Below are 21,654 nucleotides of genomic sequence, written 5' to 3' on the forward strand. Positions count from 1 at the left end.
TCCATGGCCCAGAGGAGTGGGGAGGAGGCATCCCCTCCCTAGTTTAAACATGTGGTGGGATGGAACGGGAGGGTGCTCCCCAAGAGTTTATAAAAGGAGAAATAAGGATTTTCTTTGGGACTTATTCTAGCCAAGAAACACATAATATTATTAGAAGGGAGACTTGTAAATCACTTTTATATTAAGTTGACATTTGTTGAACAACAAAAATGTGCTACATTCTTTTCTGAGAGTTTTACAGAAATGAATCCTTCAATTTTCTCAACAAGCGAGTAAGGAAGGTTTGATTGTTATCCCAGTTTTACAGTGTGGAAATTTCGGCACGGAGAGGGTAAGTAACTTGGCCAAAATCACAGAACTAGTAAGTGGCAGAGCTGGTATTTAAACCCTGGCTGTCTGGTTTTGAGGCTCCCAGGGATGGGCTTTGGGTGTTTAGAGGTATCTGCATCCCTGGATCTCTGTACCACTTTGCATCAGTTAGCCCAGAAAGGACAGGGAAAGGAGAGTTACACAGATGCTCACTGTCATGTCTCAGCCACTGTCCACGAAGTGTGCACTGTGATTAGTGTTAATTATTTTCTAGGCAGTAGATCTGTTCTTATAACAGAAATTTAGTCCATTGAGTTAATCTAGAAACTCTTCCTGCTCTGCTTCTTTCCATGGTTGCCATGTGACTGCCTGCCCGTGATTGGGCCGTGGAGGAGAAAATGTACTCATGGTTGAACTCTGATATTTCAGTCAGGTTTATAGTTTAACTTCTTCTGTTACATTAATAAGTTAAGTTTCTGGTTTTCTTGCATCAGTGTGTCATGAGTTTGGTTAATGTGAAACCAGTCCATGGGAGCCCAGGGATGCTAATGGTATAATTTCTGAGCACATTGTCACACTTCTACCCGTGCAGACCTGGCTGGAGGATGTCCGCCTTCCTCACTGATTTCTCCAAACAGCAGGGTCCTCTCCCACCCCTGGATGTGAGGCTGGGAGCTCTATGAGTTGGCTAGTCAGTGGCCAAGTCCACCAATCAGAAAATGATGAAGTACCCGGAAGTGGGTTTAATAGAAGAAAAGGGCTTCCAGGTAGTCCGATGGGCTGTTCGAGTCCATTTGGTGAGAAGCTGTCCACTGTCTGTGGTTGAGCTGCTGCTTTGCTGTTGAAAAGTCTGGATTAGATGAAGGGATTTTAAAAAGGAGAAAGGAGTGATTTCAGGTGGTACGTCCACACCGGGGAGAAGTGAAGGATGACCACCTGTGTGAGGCATAGACAGAGTCTTACAAACTTCATAAAACAGCTTTAAAAGCTCTGCCATCTGAGTGCACTTCATATGGGGTCCAGTTCATCACTGGTCACGCTGAGAGGGCAAATAATTGATGATGGCAGAAAGGACACAGAGGCATCAAAAAGGTCTCAGTCATGTTCCCTGTTTAAAGGATGTGGCACAATGTAATATATTTGAGCTGGTTTTTCACTGAACAATTTTTAGTGTTTCCTGGGACTCCCCAGTGCCCCAAGGCTCCATGCTGCTGGGTGTCCCCTCAGAGCAGCTCTGTCAGCGCTTGCCCTGGGCTGACGTGGTGTCACGGGGAGCAGGACGGTCAGCGTCCCCGGCTCCTCCAAACTCCGTCTCCTCATCCGCAGTGCTGGGTTGCTCATCCGTGTCTACTTAGTAGGTTTGCTGAGAATCACACGTGATGGTTGTCAGGTTTGATTTGTGATTGTCTCTGTGATTGGCATAATCAGTGTTTGATAGAAACCCTTGTTTTTTTAGTATAATTGTAGTACCTAGATTGCAGTGGTTTTTAGTCTGCATTTTTTTATAACTTTATTCTTATTTTTAAATATGCCCTTATTTTTATTTATTTTTTTGGAGGTACTGGGGTTTGAAGCCAGGACATTGTACATGCTAAGTAGGTGCTGTACAACTGAGTAATACACACCCTCCTTGTCTGCACTTGAAAATAAATATTGCAATACACAAAATAGATCTTAAACACCACCTTGGGACCTAGTCTCTGTATAGACAATTGAACACGTATGCTATTTCAATAAGAATAAATGTTGTTGAGACATACATTTCTGAATCTGTTAATGTGCTTAAAAACGATCATAGGTAGTGATAAACACGAGTCTTTGATCCAGTACTTCTTAGGGTCTGTTTTGCCATCAATGGAAATTACATTCTACAGAGAAGGCTAATTGGGTCTCTTTGATATTTGGATGGTTTAGCAGATGATCAAGGCTTTCAAAAGCTGACAGAATTGTATTTTAAACTAACTACAAAGTTATCTTCTAGAAGTTGGAATTCCTAAGCTTGTGAAGTGTCCAGTAATCCAGGGGATATGTGTCTGTGTTTGTGTGAACGTTTGTGTTTGTGATTTCAGGAAGGTAGAAATAAGTTCCATATAGACTTCTGATACCTTTCTCCTCCAGTTCAAGGTGTAGGCATATATTTACACAAATAAATTGATATTCTTTTGTCATTTAGCATATTGGGAATAAGAGGTTCTCATACTTGTTTCAGAAGGGTTGGGGAGCATGAGCTTAGAAAATGGGAGGAGAAAGCGGCAGGGAGGCCCTTCACACTTTGTGCAGGATGAGAAACAGTAGCTTTTCTTTTCTCTTTTCTTCTAAAGCAAACTGGCACTGAATTGTAACATACTATTACTCAGAATTGCTTTTCTGATCAGATACAAGTGCCTCAGATTTTTGAAGGCAACATGAATGATGAAATGTGTTTTAGCAGTTATCTTTAAATGTAGTTTTATTTTTTAAGTAAAAGGCTATAGCCTGTTCTTTCTTCCAGCGTTACAAGAAGTTCCCATTGATCCAGGTACATGATAATTGTGCTTAGTTTCTTCGGGTTTTTGTTTTTTTTTTTTAAGTGCTTGTTTCATTGTGGTGTGAATGAATGTTTAAAATTTCTGGATTTTGATGTTTAGAACATGCTGATTTATGAGAACCGTTAAAAACCTGATTGTTCTTTGGTCCTTGTTTGTTGGGGCACCCTATTGATTTCTGTTGTCTGTTAAAGAGGGAAATGCTTCCTCTAGCATGCAGATCATTAAGTGAATGGTTTGCAGTGTGCCTTTAAAATTCTTTGAATGCATTGAGCATGTTTGTCCAGTGAATTTTGAATTGACTCATTGTAATGACTTTGCTTTTGTTCTGTGGCTTTTGCTCCTCTCCACAAGAATTTGAATTCTCTGTTGCATTTTGTATACGTGTTCTTAACAGGGGAAAAAACTTTGCATTTTTTACAGAGCTGGGTTTTCCTATCCCCTCTGAATGCCTTCTATAATTGATACAATAAAAATCTGTTATTGCAGTGCATAATTATTTCATAAACTATTTTTTGGCATAATCATAAACAATGACAAAGAATGATAAAAAAAAAATACAAAAACCTTCCTTCCTTTGAAGAATAGAAATGAGGTGGTCAGGCTCACGCATGCTTTGTGCCTGACAAACTTACACTTATTTCATTGTGTATCATGATTTGGAGATGGAGTTGTTTCAGGTTTGTAGATTTTTGTTTTAATATTTGTGTTGAATTCTTTCTCCAGGCTGATGTTTCCTGTTGGGTTTGTGGAAAGAGTAGAAGGGAAACAAATACTTTGTTTTGTTTTCAGGAGTCCTGTGTTGATGAGAAAAGAGTTGAGGGTGGGCTGAGGAAAAGAGTGACACTCCCTCTCCTCCCGGCTGAAATTGATAAACAAAGAAATCAATTAAGTGTATCGATATTTGACCAATAGAATTCAGCGAGCCCAAACTGGCAAGTTATGCCCAATGGAAATTACTGAGTTCACCTGTAGAATTATGTGCTTTACCAAGTAGAAGCAACTTAAAGCAATCAGGAAAATCAGTAATATGATGAGATATAAAAGGGATATTATATCTTTTATTTCTGAAACTTTTCTACGGTAAGTTGTGTAGAGCTAAAATTAAGTTTCAAGCACCAGGATTTAAGAGTGTGGGTGGTTCTGTAGGATCGTTATTCACGGATGTGCCTAGACCCTGCTAGAGTGGCTGAAGATGGCAGGAAAAGACCCAGAGGCAGGATTTGTCATCCTAGGGTGTCCTCCATAATGGTTCCATGTGAGAGCCCATGATAGGGTTAACAAACTGTAACACAGCCCAGCCGCCTGTGAACTTTAATAAGAAAAAAATATGCTTAGAAACTGCTTTGCAAGCAAGTGCCTGTGCATCCTCACACCAGTCTCCTTGACTTAAAAAGCAGAGACAATGCTTTGCTTGCATAGTTGAGGTTTTAGATAGCACTCTGCTGGTTGCAAAGCAAGGACTGTGGCCCTCAGCTATAAACGCTGGGCTTGTGTGCTGTTAGATAGTCTATTATCCCCAAAACAAGGACCTTGTTGGTCTGATGGTCTGCTTTGTAATTCACATATCTAAAAATGTATCTTGTTCCCCTCACCCCATGACTTCCCCAAAAATACACTAATCCTTTGTACTCATTGTGGATTTTACAATCTCTGCCTCATCCCGTCTTTCCCGAAGTTCCTCCTTACTATCTCACAACTGTTGATGAATATTTCCTTTGATTATACACAATAAATATGGGAGCAATTGAGAGGCTCGTGGAGTTGGCTCCCTACTCCCTCTCGATTTCTTGACTTTTTACACAGAGTCTTGAATAAACATTCCGTGCTGGTAAGACTTCTGCCAGCCAGATGCCACAGTTCCAGGTGAGAAGGATGCAGGCTTTATCTCTCCTAGCCGAGGGAGAGAGAGGAGAGAATTGAGATATGCTCCCCCATGGTCCCTTCCTGCCCCAGGGCCACTCCAGTTCACCTGCAGCATTCTGGCCTCTGCTCAGAGGGCCTCTGTCCCAGGACTGACTGCAGCCTTTTCTTCCCTTGTCAACATTTCCTTTCAGAAGTTGGTCTCTTCTCTGCAATTCAACCCTGGCAGATGTGATGGTGGTCAGCGTGCTGGTGGGCAGTCATTTGGGGACTCCCAGGAGCCATGCTGATTCTCCTGAGTCTCTCAATCGGGGTTACAGAACAGTCGAGAACCGAAGGAAGCCCATTCACTTGAGGTCAACAGAGCATTACATCACTTTCATTTTATTTTTGAATTTTAGGTGGAGAAATTATTTGTAGCAAACTGTTCCAGATTTTCGGCCACCTGCTTTCCTCATCACCACTTCCTTGCTGGCTCTGGTGCTTGTTTTACGGACCAGGTTTCTTCTCTGGTTATTTCTAGCAGCTGGGCTTGCCGAATCCTTGATCTGCATTTGAAGCAGAATGCTTCTTCGTGATGTGAAACTAATTTTCCTATTTCTGAATATTTCGTGTACACTCAGCAACTGTTTCAAGTGAAATGCTCTTGTCCAATTTCGGTTAACTCACATTTGCTGATCTCCTGCTTTCATGGTGAGGGTAGTTTCTTCTTCCTGTAATAAAATTTAGCAATTTGCATTTACTATGGGAAGGTACTGGCCCGAGGTGCTTTTTTTCTTAACAGTTTTAATACAATTCACCCATTAAAATGTACAGCGGTTTTTACTCTATGCCCAGAATTGTGCATCCCATTCGATATTAGAACATTTTCTTCCCCCCAACAGGAAGCCCCGTACGCATAAGCAGATATTCCCATCTTCCCCATCCTCCCCCAGCCCCAAGGAGCCACTCTTCTCTCTCTGTGGATTTGCCTGTACTGGACATTTCATTTAAGTCGAGTCACTTCATGTAAGTGGAACCGTCTATTGTGACTGACTTCTTTCACACTGAGTAACGTTTTCAATGTTTGTCCACGTTGTGGCCTGGGTCAGTAATCTATGCTTTGCAATTGCTGAATAATATTCCACTGTATGGCTGGGCCCCACTGTTTACCCATTCATCAGGTGATAGGCATTTGGGTTATTTCTGATTTTTGGCTGTGATGAGTAGTGTCACCGCGAACATTCCTTTAGGAGTTTTTATGTGAACATTTGTTTTCAGTTCTCTTACGTGTGTGAGCAGACAGCAGAATTGCTGGGTCATTCAGAAACCAAATGTTCAACTCCCTGAGGACCTGCCAGGCTGTTTACCAAATTGGCCACGCTGTGTTACGTCCTCACCAGCAACTGCTGAGAGCTCCGCTTCCTCTGTGTCCTCATTAGTGCTTGTTATTTTTTTTTATTATAAACTATTGTTGTGGGTTTGAAGCAGTTTCTTCTTGTGGTTTTGACTTGATTTCCCTTAGAGCTAATGATACTGAACATCGTTTCATTGTGCTTATTGGCCATTTGTATATTTTCCTTGAAAAATACCTTTTCAGATCTTTTATTCACCTTTTAATTGAGTTGCCTTTTTATTGTTGAGTTGTAGGGTTTTTTTTTTTTTTTTTCATTTGGAGATACAAATTCCTAATCAGATAAATGATTTGAAAAAATTTTCTCCTGTGTATTGGTTTTTCACTTTCTGGATGGTGCCCTTTGAAGCAAAGTTTTAAATTTTGATGAACTCCAATTTATCTCTGTTTTCTTTGTTCCTTGTGCTTTTGGGGTAGTATTTAAAATCTGAGGTATTTTATTTAAAATTTTATATATAAAATAACTTAATTCGTAGGACCGTTCTAGGAGATGGGTGCGGTTGTTGTCCCCAGTCTATGGATAGGAGACTGAGATGCAGAAAATTTCACTGACATATCAGTGTCACAGCTACCCAGTGCCGTGGGAGTTCAGACCCTCATGTTTGTCCCAAGCATCTGTGCTCTTCACCACCATGATCCACTACTGCCTGGAATCCTTAATGAAAACGTATTTCCTTTTTTGATTTCTTGTTAGTTTGTTTTCTCATTGGGGACCTCATCTCCTCATTTTCCTTTCGGATATCAGTGTAGATTTATTTTAGGTCTCATGTAGGCAGAAGTATTGCTATCAGTTAACTTCTTTATTACTCACTCTCCAGTGATGATTGTTGCTAGTTGACCTAACCAAGTCATGCTTAAGTCTTTCCTGCTCATGACACTGAAAAGACTCATGACTTACAGAATACTCAAAGAAGAAAGTATTTGATTGATTTCATCTTGCTACCCAATCAAACCAATCAAATAAAAACCCAGTGTTGACACAGATTATAAGCCCTCCAGAATAGGGTCACTGTCTTCCTTGTGTTTCGTTTGTTTGGTCACAGTGTCTGGATAGCGCCTTGCTGTCCATCAGTTTTGTGAGGATACGGTGCCCGTGAATCATTGTAAGGACAGAATTTTGACAACAGACTATGTTGTTCATTTCACAAGGGAAAAGATAATATAGAAATACTGCTCAGATCTATTTTAAAATTAAGCTTGGAATTTTGAGAAGAATTCAAGAAACCATACAAAGATCTTTTTCACTAATTTTAAATCTATCTTAGACACATTATGGTTACATAACAGAGTAACTTATCAAGTAGATTTGACAAGAGGTGTGTATTATTGATTTTTTGTTTTAGTTGAAATATTCTACCTGGGAAAAAGTAATCAGTGCCCATAAATGAACAAATATGTTTGTATTTTTATGCAACATGGGAGCAGACTTCATATGTTTCTATATAATATATATGACTGTGTGTTTTAATCTGTCTGTCAGTGTTTTTATAGTTTTTCAGCAATGTTGTAACTTTAGAATTCTTTTAAGAAATTCACTCCTGATACTACTGCAGTTTGTACTGTATCCTGTCTTATGCATGGGATTCCACTGTCCCCTCAGGGAGGAATTTCCTCTCCTTTTGAGTTAGTAGCAGATTTAAAGGAACTGGGATTTCGAGGCCTTTGCTCTCCATGTGTTTGCAGTTGGCTGTCAATCACGATTTTCCCTTTCTTGAGTTTTCATTGTTCAATTAGAATTTTTGAAAATAACTACTAATATGTTTCACCGGTCTCCCTAGAAACTTGATTTGTTTGTGCTTTTCAGTTTTCAATTTATGAAAAATGTAAATGCACCCTTGTTTTTAAGTAGTCCTTTTTCACTAGATATTTGTTTATCTCTTTATAGTTAAAATATTTTTTTCCCAATGAATGAATCGGTGTGCATGTTTTAAGAAACCTTACTTTTTATTTTTCTTATTCTAACAGGTATATTCATTGTAGAGAATTTAGAAAATACGGATAAACACAGTAATAACTTAAAATGGCCTCTAATCTCACCTGGAGATACAGTTGCAAGGTTTGAAATTGAGAATTACAAGTCCTCTCACGTTGTTCTTCTTTTTCAAGTACGTTTTGGTTACTGAGACCCTAGAATTCCCATATGAATTGTAGCAGCAGCTACTCAGTTACTGCAGAGGAGCCCACTGGGATTGTGATCGAGACCACGTTGAATATATGGATCGCTCTGTGGAGCACTGCCATTCCAAGAGCGCTGTCATCTGATCCAGGAATGTGTGTGGTGTGTCTGTCCAGGTATTTAGGTCTTCTTTAATTTTTTTTCAACAATGTGTAGAGTTTACATAGTATTATTTTACTTTATTTTTTCCCCTTTATACTGAGTAAAAGTGTGCAAGGTACCGGAATCTGAACTGTGTTATAGCCCCGCCACTTGCTGCCACCATGGACGCTGCGGTCTTTCTTTGCCCTCTGTAAAATCTTGCACAAAATAAGACCTAAGTAACTCTTTCTTGAATGAATGATTTTATGATTGCTGAATGATGCTTGAGAGTCCTTGTGATGATATCTTTTTCCCAGACTTTCCCCTTTTCTTAACTATGCCCTTTATCTTCCTTTCCTCCAGCCTGGGTTTCAGCCTGCCTGTGGCATTGATTTTCCCTGTCTGTGGACTCTTCCTTTTACTAGCTCACGATAATGTTACATGTGGGCTGTGGAAACTTGCTAGATGTCAAGAAAGAGCCAATCCATTGCATGCTAGTATTTTTAGAGTGTGGTATTCTTTTATCAATTGAAATTAAATCAGGCTGACCCCCTGAGCCCTCCCCTGAGCTCTTTTCACCTTCCTACAGGTGATACTGCTCTGGTTGCTGCATGTGCCCTTCCCCCAGACTTGGTTTTGGAGTTGAGTAAGTCACCATCACTGGAGCCCTCTCTTTAAAACATGAAGAGAACATTTGCTCCTTCTCCCTGGTTGGGGACTTGGATGAGATGAGGTAACAGATAAAGAATGGAGTCCCACCTCATTCTGACCACTGCTCTTTCCGTTCCTTTCTCCAGGGGAAAAGAGTACAATTCAAAAATATAAAGACTGTGAGCTAATGAGATAGACAAGACAACCGATCATTTATTAAATGTCCTTTCATGCCAGAAACAAATGTATTATACACAAAATAAGCACACAAAGCATGGTAGAACCGTGATTACAAACGTGGGTCCGAGTTCGAGTCCTGCTCTGGAATGACCAGTCCTGTGAGATGGAGAACTGGTAGGCCGGCTTAGCCGCTCCCGGGCTTGTATTCTGTCCTGCAGAGACGGGGCTCGCTAGGCGTCCCTCCCCCGTAGAGGTGCTGCGGAGTGTAAATGATGTGCGTGGGCAGCCTGAGCACAGCTGCTCGTTCCTCGTAAGTGCAGGAGAGCATAGCTTTTGCAGTGACGGCTTTATGACTGCCCCGTGAAGACTCTCAGTGCTCCTAAGGGATGCCTTGTGGTTTGGAGATGGGATTCTCTCTTCTGTAAATACCCAAGGATTGTGTTATTGGGCCCTGTTGATTTGAATCTATTCTTTAGAAAGTACATATTGTAGATATATTTTTCAAGCATGTGTGCTTTTTTTCTTTTATTATTTATAGTTCTACCCTCTCTCTTGGTGTGACTTTTCATGGAATCCAGGAAACAGCCCTAAGCCACCTGCCTCTTCACTCTTCTCCGTGGCAGTTTTCTTCCCTGACTAGAAGAGGGTTCTGCATAGGAAATTTTCTCTGTTCCCCTTTTCTTGGAGTCTCTCTGTCTGTCTGCCCACCTCTCACCTGTCCATCTGTCCATTTCTTTACCCACTCATTCTACTGACTTGTTCCAAAAAGCATTTCAGGCAGCTTACAGAAGAACAGATACCAAATAAACAGGTGAGAAAATGGGGCCAATTTCAGACAGTGAGGCTAGGAGGCGAGCCTGTGTGAGAGTTGCAGGCGTGAGACACATGCATCTGCCCTGTGACTTATAAGATCGACAGCAACAGTGTGCCTGAGGATCCCAGCAGACACAGGGAAACAGAGTTTGTGGGAGATGCTCACTGGCTGTGAAATAAATAAGTGGCTTAGGAGAAGCCCAGCCTTTCCAGCTACTAAGGCTTAGGAGAATATTTTGAGTGTATTCCAAGATCAGAGTATTGCATTTTTTATTTTTTCAGAGTTCTATGTATACTTGGTTACATTCTATACCTGGAAATTTCTCCAAAACTGCTTCCCACATGAGTCCCATGGCTCGGAAATGGGGTGGTTCGGCTCATTGACGGGTGTTGGTCAAAAACATAAAATGACAGCCTCAAAGGAGCCTGGGATTTGTCAGTTATGTTTTGTCAGTTCTGTAGATTTCAGAAAATGCTTTCACCGTTTCTCTCCATCTGAGGCAGCAGCGTGCTCTCTTACCAGCATCAGGAGCTCAGGGCCACGGGATGGTGGGGGCTGACTGCACTGCCGTGAAGACAGGTTAGGTAGTTACTGCAGGCTAACGTGGTGCTTTCACGTAGTGCATTTCATGTTCTTTAATAGGTTTTAACAGGTAGTTAATTAACTGTGTTAATTAGCATTTAATAAATATGATGCTTTGTTGAAAAGACAGTTATAGGCAGAACATAAGTTGTGAACACTTTGAAAACGGTTTCATTACTGAAATTTCAGTAGGGAAGATTTAGTTTATCTTATTTACGCCTCTCTTTAAAAGTAACACAGAAACAAGACAGAAAAAGCTGAGGATGATTTCTGTTCTTCCTCTCGGCTTGCAGGTGCCCTCACCTCCAGTGGCATCCATCCAGACACCAACACTGACACTGGCCGTGCTCAGAACTGCCTCAGCCCTGAAGACACAACTGACAAATAGAAGGGGGCCACGCCCTGTTACAGCAGGTGCTCTCACATTGTGGGTCCTTATGTAACTGCGTGGTGTTAATCAGGATCGCCCGTTCTACATTGCGTGACGCTGCTGCCGTGTCTCCTAGTTATTGTTTTTGTAAGTAATTGTGTATTTTTTTCAATGTGTGGTACTAGACATCTAAAAATGTTTTTTTAGATGAAAAATAATGTGTATTTAATATAAAAGTCTGAAAAAAGAGGCAAAAGGTTCTATCCTGGTCCCACTACTCAGAGATAATAATTAACACTTTAACATCTATTTTCTGTTCTTTTCATCATTGTGTATCTCCTCTGTCATAAAAACCAGCGAGCACTCTGTGCCTTTTTACTATGTGGAGACCTCCATTTTCCATTCTGCTTATTAAACGTTTTTCTACAATATTCTATCCCCCCTGGCATGATTTTTAATGACCAGTATAGCATTCTGTCTTGTGGAGGCATCTTCCATTTTAGTTCGGACTTAAATAAACTTTGAAATTCCAAGTATACTTAACTGAAGTACTGAAAAGAGAACTTTGGTGGTACCAAAAGGCCCCTAAATACCTTCCCCTTTTTTCCTGAGAGTAAAAACTGCTGAAATTGTGGCGTGTATATTTCATGACCTTTATGCCTATGTCATATATATATACACATTCATACATACACGTATATCAGAAGTCTATCTATATGTGTGTGTATATATGCTTTATTGAAAAATAAGGCCATACTATATGTTTTCTGCAGCTCGGTTTATTCACTCAGGGGTATATCATAGACGTCCTCCCACTCCAGACTCACCCGGCCCTTTCAGATAGAGTAGAGGGGTCTCCTGATGTGCAGGTTTGGTCTCTTGTGCAAGGACACCTTCGGTGGGAGAGTACTGTGGACAAGGCCTTGGACCACGCCGAAACGCTGGCCCCTTAGTGCCCACAGCTAGCATTGATTTACGGCATCATTGTCTTGATGGTGGATACTTAAGTTTTCTCCATTTTCCACTGTCAGAAATGGTGTTTGACTGGCATCCTTCTTGTACAAACATTCCTGTGATCTTGGATGAGTATTCCTTTAGTTAAGGTTTCTGGAAATTCAGTCCCTGGATGTGACAATTACATACATCACAGGCTCCTTTCAAGTGACTCTAGAAATTCCTTCTCCTGTGGGGAATGAAAAGATGTAAAATAACTTATGTAACCAATTCTCTATCGCTGGATATGATTTCACTTCAGCTTTTCTTCCCACCATTGTAAAAAGTACTGTGTAAATGCTCTGATGAGTACATCTTTTTGAACTGATTTTTTTTCTAAGTGAAACGATTCCTAAAAGTGGAGTTCAGTGTGTGTGTACAAACGTTTTTCAGAGTTTACATATCCATTGACATGTCGTCCTCCAAAAAGTTCGCTCACAGTTTGTTCTCTCAAAGATGGACACTAGCTAGAATATCTTTTAAAAACATTTGCCAATATGATGAGCAAAAGTGCTTTTTCTTTGTTTTAGTTTGCACTTGATGACCAGAGAGGTATTGAGCATTTTTCACTCATTAGCCTTCTGACATTTGAAAAGTGAATGATCCCTTTTGTCCTTTGCACACATTTAAGTGAGGGAGCTTCTTGTTGCTTTGGAACAGCTCTTTGTATGTTATGAACATTAACCCCTTGTCTTCATCAACATGTATCACAGAGCTTTTACTTGTCATATCTTGCCTTTCATTTTGTTCAGTAGGTTTATTTTTGTTGTGGCCCAAAATAATCTTAAGATAGTAAATGCCTTCTTTTTGGGTTTTATCCTTGATTTCATTCTTAGAAATACTTTCTTATATTGGTGTATATCTCTTCTGTAGGTTTTTTTAATCTCTAAGATGGAGATGATAATAGTACCTGTTATAGAGAGGAGAAGTTGAATTAATATGAGCAAAGAGTTGTATTTGCTGTTATTAGTACTTTCTAATATTTACATCACTATCTGTAATTTTTCTTGTGGTCATTATGACTGGAATAGAATTTGTTTTTTCCAGGTGATTCTCTGATTGTCCCAAGACAATTATTGAATTCATACTTGGCTCTTTGATTTGAAATCCCACCTGTAAAAAATACTTATGTATACTTGAGTCTCTTTTTGAGCTCATGGTTTATTTCTGCCAATCTTACTTTCTTATTCCAGCGCTATATCTAACATATTGTAAAAATTTATTTAATATCTGACAGTGCGATTTTTTTTGATTCTTTTTTCCATCCCTAATTTTCTTGGCTACTATTATGTCTTTATTATTCCTGAAGAATTCTAAAATACTTTTTTCAAGTAAAAAAAAAAAAAACAGATAAGAGTTGTCATGGGATTTTTTAGTAAGTTTTGAATTATATTTAGGAGAATGTACATCTTTACAAAACTGCTTTCCTCCATAAAATATGTTGATGTCTCTACATTCACACATCTTACTTTACCACTCAGTAAATTCCTGTACTTTCTCCATGTACAACATGGGCATTGTTTTAGAGTTTATTCCAGATTATTGTTGATGTTTTTGTTAATTTTGTAAGTGAAAATTTTTTGCTATTATATTTTTAACTGTTCAAACTGACACCTAGGAAGGCAGATTCGGTTTGTAAATACTTTGTAACTTGTCATTTAAAATTGTAAGTATTAAGTACTTGTTACAGAATCCTTTCTTTTCTGTTTTTAAAAATTTGTTTCCAAGATTCTCAAAATGGTCATAGCTAAGTAGTATAGGTGGGGAGACAGATGGAGAGAGGTAGTGTGGCTCATGTACAAACTGTGAGCACTTTCATGGCTGCCTTTAGGCTGGAGAAGCCCCAGAAGAACCCAGGTTAGACCGGGGGTGGCTTTGTATGCACTTGAAAGCCAGCCTTCCTGCCTGTATGGTGAAGCCTGGTGGGCGTGGCAGGTAGGTGATCAAGGTCTGATCAAGGTCATTGGCTGCACAGAGCGCTGTGTCTGTGAGAACTGGAGACCTCTGCCATGGGAAATGCTTGGTGCCAGGAACAATGCAGGGGAGCTGGGGAGCCTGTGTGTTAAGGATTTTCCAGTCCTGGGAGTGGGAAGATGAGACTCTGCATTCAGATCTGAGTTTGAATTCATCCTCTCTTGTTTACTGGTCCTCTGACTTTTGTCAATTTATACATCCTCTTTGAACTCCTGTTTTCTTGTCTCTCAAAACAGAATTACAACCTGCTGCTAGCGTTTGTTCAGGGTAAATTATCTGTGTCTATAAGATGCCACGTATAGTCACAAGCTCAGTGAGAAATAGGCTGTCGCTTCTTCTGCAACTCAGTGCTCGACAAGACATCGGGAGAAAGACAGTTCCTAATTTGTATGTTATGCCAGTAGGAACAAAATTAATGTTTTGCCTTTCCCTAGCAGTATACTTACTCCTTTGCTTCATTTACCTCTTTCCTCCTTTCCTTTCCCTTCCTCCACCAAAAGATCCTGAGACTCTGTCAGAACACTAGATTCAAATTACTTTAAAATTTGGCTCATTCCCTAGAAATGACAGTGACATAAAAAATCTGTTCACATCCCAGAGTTGACTGTATTTGATTTACACACACACACACACACACATCTGGCTACCTCTCAATTCCTGAGGGAGAAGGACCACTTTTTCTGAGTTTTCATTCACTGAGCATGAGAGCAAAGTCTCTTAAGCAGACTTTCTCCTGGCTTCATGCATGGTTTTTTATTGGATTTCTCCTTGGCCATAGAATTATTCTCCTACTAGAAGAGAGGAAGTGGAGACATAGAGATTCTGCTTAGATATTGGTGTCATCATATTTGAGTTGGAAAGGACTTAAGACAGCATAGAGTCGTAACTTTTTATGGGTGAGAACCCATGATGGTGTAACTTGGACAAGAACCTGGGTCTCCTGCCATTGTGTCCACGTGGATGAAGAGGCAAGTGGGTGTGGGATGGCAGGGACCCTTCTTGCTTGAGTTCCAGGGTCTTGCTAGTTTTCATTGCTCAGCTGCCTTTAGTTTATGTCCATGTGGCCTCTCATGGGAAGGTCACTCTATCCTGATAGATTGAGTTTCTTATCAGCAAAAAGCTCTGGACCCACTCACATTGCCCAGAGTTTTTCTGCTGACCTGCTGACACTTTATGTAAATGAGACCTAAGAAAACTGCTGGATATAAAACCCTTATTTTTATCATTTGCCCTCGAATTCCATAGGAAAGGGGTGCTGTCTCAGGCTGTCTAAGGTTTGATCTGAACAAAGATAGGGTGATAGGTTGTGCTGCTGGACCATCACAAGTGGAATGGGATTTCCACCTTAGTTTTTAGAATCAGGCAGACGAGTTCAAATCTTGCCTTTACCAGTTAATAGCTTCGTGACGTTGAGGAAGAAAGTTTACTTTTTTGTGTCCAATTTTCTTTATCTGTAAATAAGTTCAGTATTTATTTTAGGGTTTTTGTTTTAGAATTGAATGAGCTAATTCCCTCATTTATACCTAAAATACTGATTGCGTGGTTCTATGCTGGTGCCTTGATAGTTGATTACTAAGGGATTTGGCAATGAGAATGGGGGTGGGGGACCCCTGGATCATAGAGCTTATATTCCAGGATATGCTTGTAAAAGACTGGATGTGCAGTGGGTTTTTAGTAAATGTCTATTCTTTTCCTAATCCCCATTGATTGTATATATATATTTATACTAATATATGAACTTTTTTGTTGCAATTTAAATCTCTTTGTAGTATTTAAAATATGTAGCTATAACAAAAATACGTGAAATAAAATGATTTGATTTTTATTTTCCTTTCAATAATGAAAACAAAAGAAAATAGAAAAGAAAAAGTTTTGTAGGACTAGAAATAATTTTATTTCCATGGAATCAAGCCTTTATATTAAGTTTTTTGGTTTTGTTGTTAAACGGCATGTAAAATTAATAGGTTGTGACTTCAGTGTTGATAGCTAGGTGAATTTCTTGTTATTGTTGTCTTTGATGAATTATTTTCACTAAATCATAAATGATGTGCGTGCTACATATTGGAAATGAGGAAGAAGTGGAGACATACTAACTCCAATGTATTTTGTTACCGAGTCCAAACTCATTCTGCTTGCCGCATGAAAGGCCAATAAACTGGGAGATGAGGTGTTGGGGCAAGGAATAGTGACTTTATCTGAAAAGCTGGCAGACCCACAAGATGTCAGACTGATTTCCTGGAGAACCCTCTTCCCCAAGTCAGAATTCAGGCTCCTTTTATACTGAAAAGGGGAGGGGGTGTGGTTGGTTGGTGCAAACTTCTTGCTGTATGAATTGTTTGTCCTTGGTGTCCTTTGTCCTTGCAGCTGTCCATGTGGGTCAAATCATGGTGCCCCTGTAAAACCTTCAACAAAAATAAGGTTATTCTTTATTTTGCAACTTGAAACTCTCTACATAAGTGCAGAAGAGCTAACATCCTTAAAGATCAGAGCCCGGAGAATAGGCTGTCTTGTATATTTCAGGCTAAAGTCAACTTTCTTTCACAAAAGGTGTAGAGCTAACTAGTCTGAGCCTAGAAAACAGGGCAAAGGATTAAAGCCAAAGGAACAGATCCAACACGGAGTCAGATTTCTTCTTTCCTATTACAATTTCTTTTTCGATCTCATAAATAATTTTAGTAAGGAACATAAGCAATTTTGTATTTTTGCTTCTTAATAACCAATAAGTGGGCTGACTACATTTCTGTGAGCAGGGATGCAGTGCGGGCCTTGGGGTCTCAGCAAACTCTTGTTGAGGGTGGTTGACCCTGCAACATGTCTAATGCCCCCAGGAGTGTTGGTGAGGGTCCCCCCAGCCTGGGGATCTATTCAGGAAACAGCGTATAGGCATTGACCTCTGGAGACCTCTTTTTCGGCTGCAGGAAATTTTTTCAGATACTGTGATTGAAAAATCACTCCAGCTGGGGATAATTTGGGAAAAAAGGAAGAGAAAAAGTGTTTGGAGTACAGTAGAAGAGAAACGCAGAAGATCAGGGAGGCTGGGGGCTTGGCAGCGGGGCTTCGGGGGAGAGGGGAGCAGACGTGGGGAGGGGCCTGGCCCCGGAACCAGCTCCTGCACCTGTCCCCGCACCCAAGCCACACAGCTTTTAATTGGCGTGGGCCACTCTCCTGGCTGGATGTCACCCTGGGCAGAACCTTGAGAACTGAAGTTGACAGGTAGGCAGCACTCACCTAGGGGGTCACTGAGGACTTTGTTCAAGTCCACAGTGCTTTTTCTGGTCATGTGTCTTCACTTGCCCTTTATCTCAGGATCTGAGGAGCAGGAGCAAGGAACTCAGGGAGAGACATCTGACTGTGTTAAGAGAGGACAGACAGAGTGACACGGGAAGCGAGGACTATCGCAGCAAAGTAAAATGACTTCACAACTATTGCATCAGACCTGCAGGTGTGAGAGAGCCTAAGCCTGTCTCAGAGTGCAGGGGACAAGCAGAAAGGAATGGTAAAATTTCCACTGACAATTGAAATTTTGCAAAATAGCCTGCTACTTTTGGTTGTATCACTTGAATGAATGCAGGTGTGTTTCTGTGGGCAATTATAGGTTCACTCAACCCCATCATCCCCTCTTGCCCCCATCAGGGGTGGGTTTTCTCAAGCACAGTGACCCTCCTGCTTTGGGGGGCCATGCTGTGGGTCCTCGCCTGGGGCCGGACTGCTACAGGGCACTGAGTCCCCGAGGCGAGGCTTGCGAGACATGACAGGAACACCTCTGCTCTTGACTGAGGGCCTCCTTTTCCCCCTGCAGTGTTAGAATGCCGGTGACTCAGTTAGAAGCATGCATCCAAGCCGTTCTTCCTTGTCATCACCATCTGGAAGCGGAACCTGAATCTTCTGAATTTCTCCAGAATGTGGTTTACAATCACCTTTGACAAGTAGTTGTGTGTCCTCTTACAAGTGGAGGAATTACTGCTGTTTTCCTGGAACTTACTCACAACTAGTCCATCTGATTTTTCTGTGCTAGGATTCAGTATGGCCTGCTAAAAATTCTGCAGTCAGATCTTGAAACCCTGATGAAGAGGATTATTTTATTTTTTATATGTTAGTCTTTTACTTTCAAAATTCAGAATTTTCTGTTCTTTCACTTTTTAGGGTGGATTTGGAGAAACAACTTTGCTCTTACTGTCATGGCGACCTGTTGCTTTATGCCTCTAACCCGTCTTCTGTCACTTTTTAGGCGGTTCTATTCATGACCCTGTCCAGGTTGTTCATATTATAAAACATAAAGTCTGTGAAAGTACATTTCCTTTTATTCCGAAAGCATTCCACAGATACCACTGAAATCTGGGTGTGGTTTTAAGAAGACAGAACTATTAGAACATGTACTTGCAGGTTGCTAGTGCAAAATCCCCAAATCAAAAGTCTAGTTAAATATCTAACATCTTTCTAATCTACCTTGGATTTGTATGGATAAGTGAAGCAGTTTGCTAAGAACTCAAGACCAGGGTTAGAATACAGGCTTGTGTAGCTCAGCAGGTCCTCCCGAGCTGATGCTCTGCCAGAGGGTGGGGCTGAGGGGAGAGGGCGGGTCCTCCCCTCCCTGAGCTGATAGTTTCATGGCAAAGACCTTCACCAGGTGAAGAACTTGGAGTTTCTTCTAAGAACAGTGGGTTTGAAAAGAGTCTTAAAAGCATGGGAGTGACAGAATCCCATTTGTGTCAAGTAGGGAAAGCGGCTGGGTGGCCACTGGGAGACTCATGATTCCATGTGGGAAGTATTTGTGGCTTCCACCTGAGAAGTGGGACGGTCAGTGGGAAAAAGCGAACAGATTGAAGTCATGTTAGATGGCAAAATGAAAGGATGAATGATGTCTGTGAGGGTAGGATGGAGTAAGGCCAGGGTTTTTGGGTGGATTAATACGGTAAATGATGGTCCTGCTGTGCTCTGAGGAGGGGAAGCTGTAGAGGGAGTTCTGCGGGAAAACTGATGAGTTCAGCTGTGGGTAAAATGAAAGGCTGTTAGATGTGTGGTCTGGGAGTTCAGGTGAGAGCCAGTAGTGAGTAGGGGGCAGGGGAGAGAGACCTTCAAATCATTTTATCTTGTGAATATACAAAAAAGTGTGAGTACTACACTTATGCCTCTATATTCTGGATTTAAACCCATTAACATTTTGCTATATTGACTGCAGAGGTTCTTAATTCTTTTAATACAAATAAAATAAATAGAAGCAAAATAGTGGAGTTAATGAAAATCTTAGAGTTGATGTGTGTCCTTGTATGTATTTTGATACCTCATCTGTTTATAACCATAATCTATTAAAAGTTAAGTAATTTAGCATAAGAGTTAAACAGAGGGACATGACACACTGTTGGGGGTTGAAGCTGATTTTCTCGGGCAAATTATGTCGCCTCTCTGTGCCTTAGATCCATCTTCTGTGACATCCCCCGGGCCCCTCATCACACCTGATTTCCTAGATTAGAAGTTGGGAGGGAGGCTGCTGTAGGGAGAGAGAAGTGGCAACTGCCACGGACCCTGATGAGAGAGACAAAAACAGATTAAAGCCGATAAACTGAGTACAAACAAATACCCTCCAAAGAGAAAGAATCCCAAAGTCTTTTGAGCCACTTAGCGTAAGGGAAACAAAACCACGTGGACCCAAACTTCTTGAGTATGTGAGTATTGTGGGTGGAAATGTGTCATCAGAATAGATTTGAGAAAAGGCGATTTGGTTTCCCTTGATGTTTCTGGTAAGGATGGACAGCAGAAGGGAAAACCCCCGCTTCAAAGTGAAAGCTGCTATTTTGTGTGAAACTGACCAAAGGTTGGAAACCAGTCATCAGCGGAGCTGGCAAGTGAACAGCCTTCTGGATTGGGTGGGGCACCTACTGTGACTTCCTGGTGAACTGCTGGGTAGGGGCTGGGAGATGGGCAGTAGTTCTGCCTGGTGACCAGGGAATAAACCTGGGCTCTGAAGCTGCTGGTCTGACTAGCAGATCTAGGCACAAACATTCTTAATGGGGCAGCTCGGGATGTGGCCTGGGACACCTGCCATGCTGAGGGCGAGAGGAGGGCTCCCTTGAGGGGGTGTCCTGCAGAGAGTGGAAAAATCCACCTGCAGGGACAGAAGAGCCTCTGAGCAGGGGGCCGGATACACAGGCATGACTGGCCTGAGCACGGAGGGTTTGGTGAGCTGGAAGTCATACAGTGGCCGGAGCAGCCTTTTTCCTGAGAAACTGGAGGGAAAAGATGTTGAAAAGGCAGCCTGCGGACACACCCTGTGGTGGGTCATGAGTGACAGGAAAGGACTGGTCAGGCAGGCACGAGAGAACCCTGTGGGCGTCCCAGATGTGGCGTCACGCTGAAGGGAGGAGCAGAGTTATAGACTTTGCCACTTATTAGCTGTGTGACTTTGAGCAAGATCACCCACCTCTCTCTATATATATCTTCATCTGTAAAGTGACAGAGTGACAAGCTCGTGTCATCAGAAGGCTTAGTTTAGCTCTGATCCTCTGTGTCCAGTACTGTCAGTGCTGCCCTGAAAGGTTCTGCAGCGGCTGCTCTTACCCTGAGATGGGAGGGCATAGAGGGACATTGTAGCATACGAGGGCAGGAGGGGGGTGCTTTAAAAACAGACATGTAGCCGCCTGCAGCTGCAGACCTGCAGGCAGTTTGATTGATGGTTCTGGAGAGGACTTTGGAGGCCTTAGCATCGTCTTAAGGCTTGCTTTCCCTTGGGGACCCGGATTGCCTTTGCAGATTAATGTTGAAGATTTGAGCTTCTGGAAAAGCTGCTTTCAGAGATTTGTATATATGTAACATATCGTCTAAAATAAAATGCTTTTATTTAATGTGTGGGACTTTGCAGCTGTTGGGAACAGTTCTGTTGGCCTGGTCACGGAGGACACTAAGGGTCAGCAGAGCTTGCGGGAGGGCAAGAAGATCGCAGTGCTGCTGCGGGGTGTTCTCCCCAGTAGGGCGCTCTGCTGAGTTGACTCTTCTCTGAGTTTGGTTGCCAGATGAGCAGACAGCAAATTAATGAGTTCTGGTGGGATTATATAATGACAGGAAGAAAGAGGGACCCATAGTTTACTGGACTAGGACAAGCATTTTGTTCTTAATCCAGTGTGTTTCATTGCAAATTTGATGAGTTGTGTCTGTTCTGGATCTGATTTGGGCTAATCTGTATATTTGGAAAGGAACCGAGATGGAATTATTGCAGACACCTTGTTCTTTAATGAGTCCTGTGCAAACATAAACACGGATGAAGCATACGTTTGAATTTAGTGGTGTAGGGAAGGGTTTCTGCACATTACAGGTGAAGGCAAGGCAGAATTCCTCTTCTTTGTGGTCAGGGAATTGGGTCCACCTGTTTTTTCTGAAACGGCTTCTGAGAGCAGTTTATGGTAATTAACCATCATTGACAAATGGTGGCACACATTGCATTTAAGAGCTGGCCGGCTGCAAACTTGTGTATTGGACAGGTGGATTTCACAGAGAAGTGATGAGGTAGATGGGAGAGAGAAGGAGCACAGGCATGGGCACCCCAGCTTCAGGTTTAAATCGGCATTTCCACACCATAGGAATTTGGAATAGAATGTAACCTCACTTAGCCGGTTGGTGAATCAGTAAACTGGGCATGAGAATATTCACTTCTTCCTGGGTTTGTTGTAAGTTGTGTCGACTGAAATAAATGTGCAGCATAAAAGTTAAGAGTTAAGATTTATTCGGTGAGAGGACTCCAGCAGTGATGAC

General features: G+C 41.6%; 1 protein-coding gene across 1 annotated transcript in view; it reads left to right on the forward strand.

Moving 5' to 3' along the window:
* LOC141574112 (trafficking protein particle complex subunit 9-like) overlaps window positions 1-21,654 on the forward strand; it is a 152,608-nt gene that overhangs the window by 52,187 nt on the left and 78,767 nt on the right. Inside the window, exons 8-9 of the mRNA XM_074347893.1 lie at window positions 8,197-8,382; window positions 10,868-11,091. The gene's annotated coding sequence lies outside the window, so the exon portion shown is untranslated. The remainder of the gene's footprint in view (window positions 1-8,196; window positions 8,383-10,867; window positions 11,092-21,654) is intronic.

This window comes from Camelus bactrianus, chromosome 19 (assembly GCF_048773025.1).
Source record: "Camelus bactrianus isolate YW-2024 breed Bactrian camel chromosome 19, ASM4877302v1, whole genome shotgun sequence".
Classification (NCBI taxonomy): Eukaryota; Metazoa; Chordata; class Mammalia; order Artiodactyla; family Camelidae; genus Camelus; species Camelus bactrianus.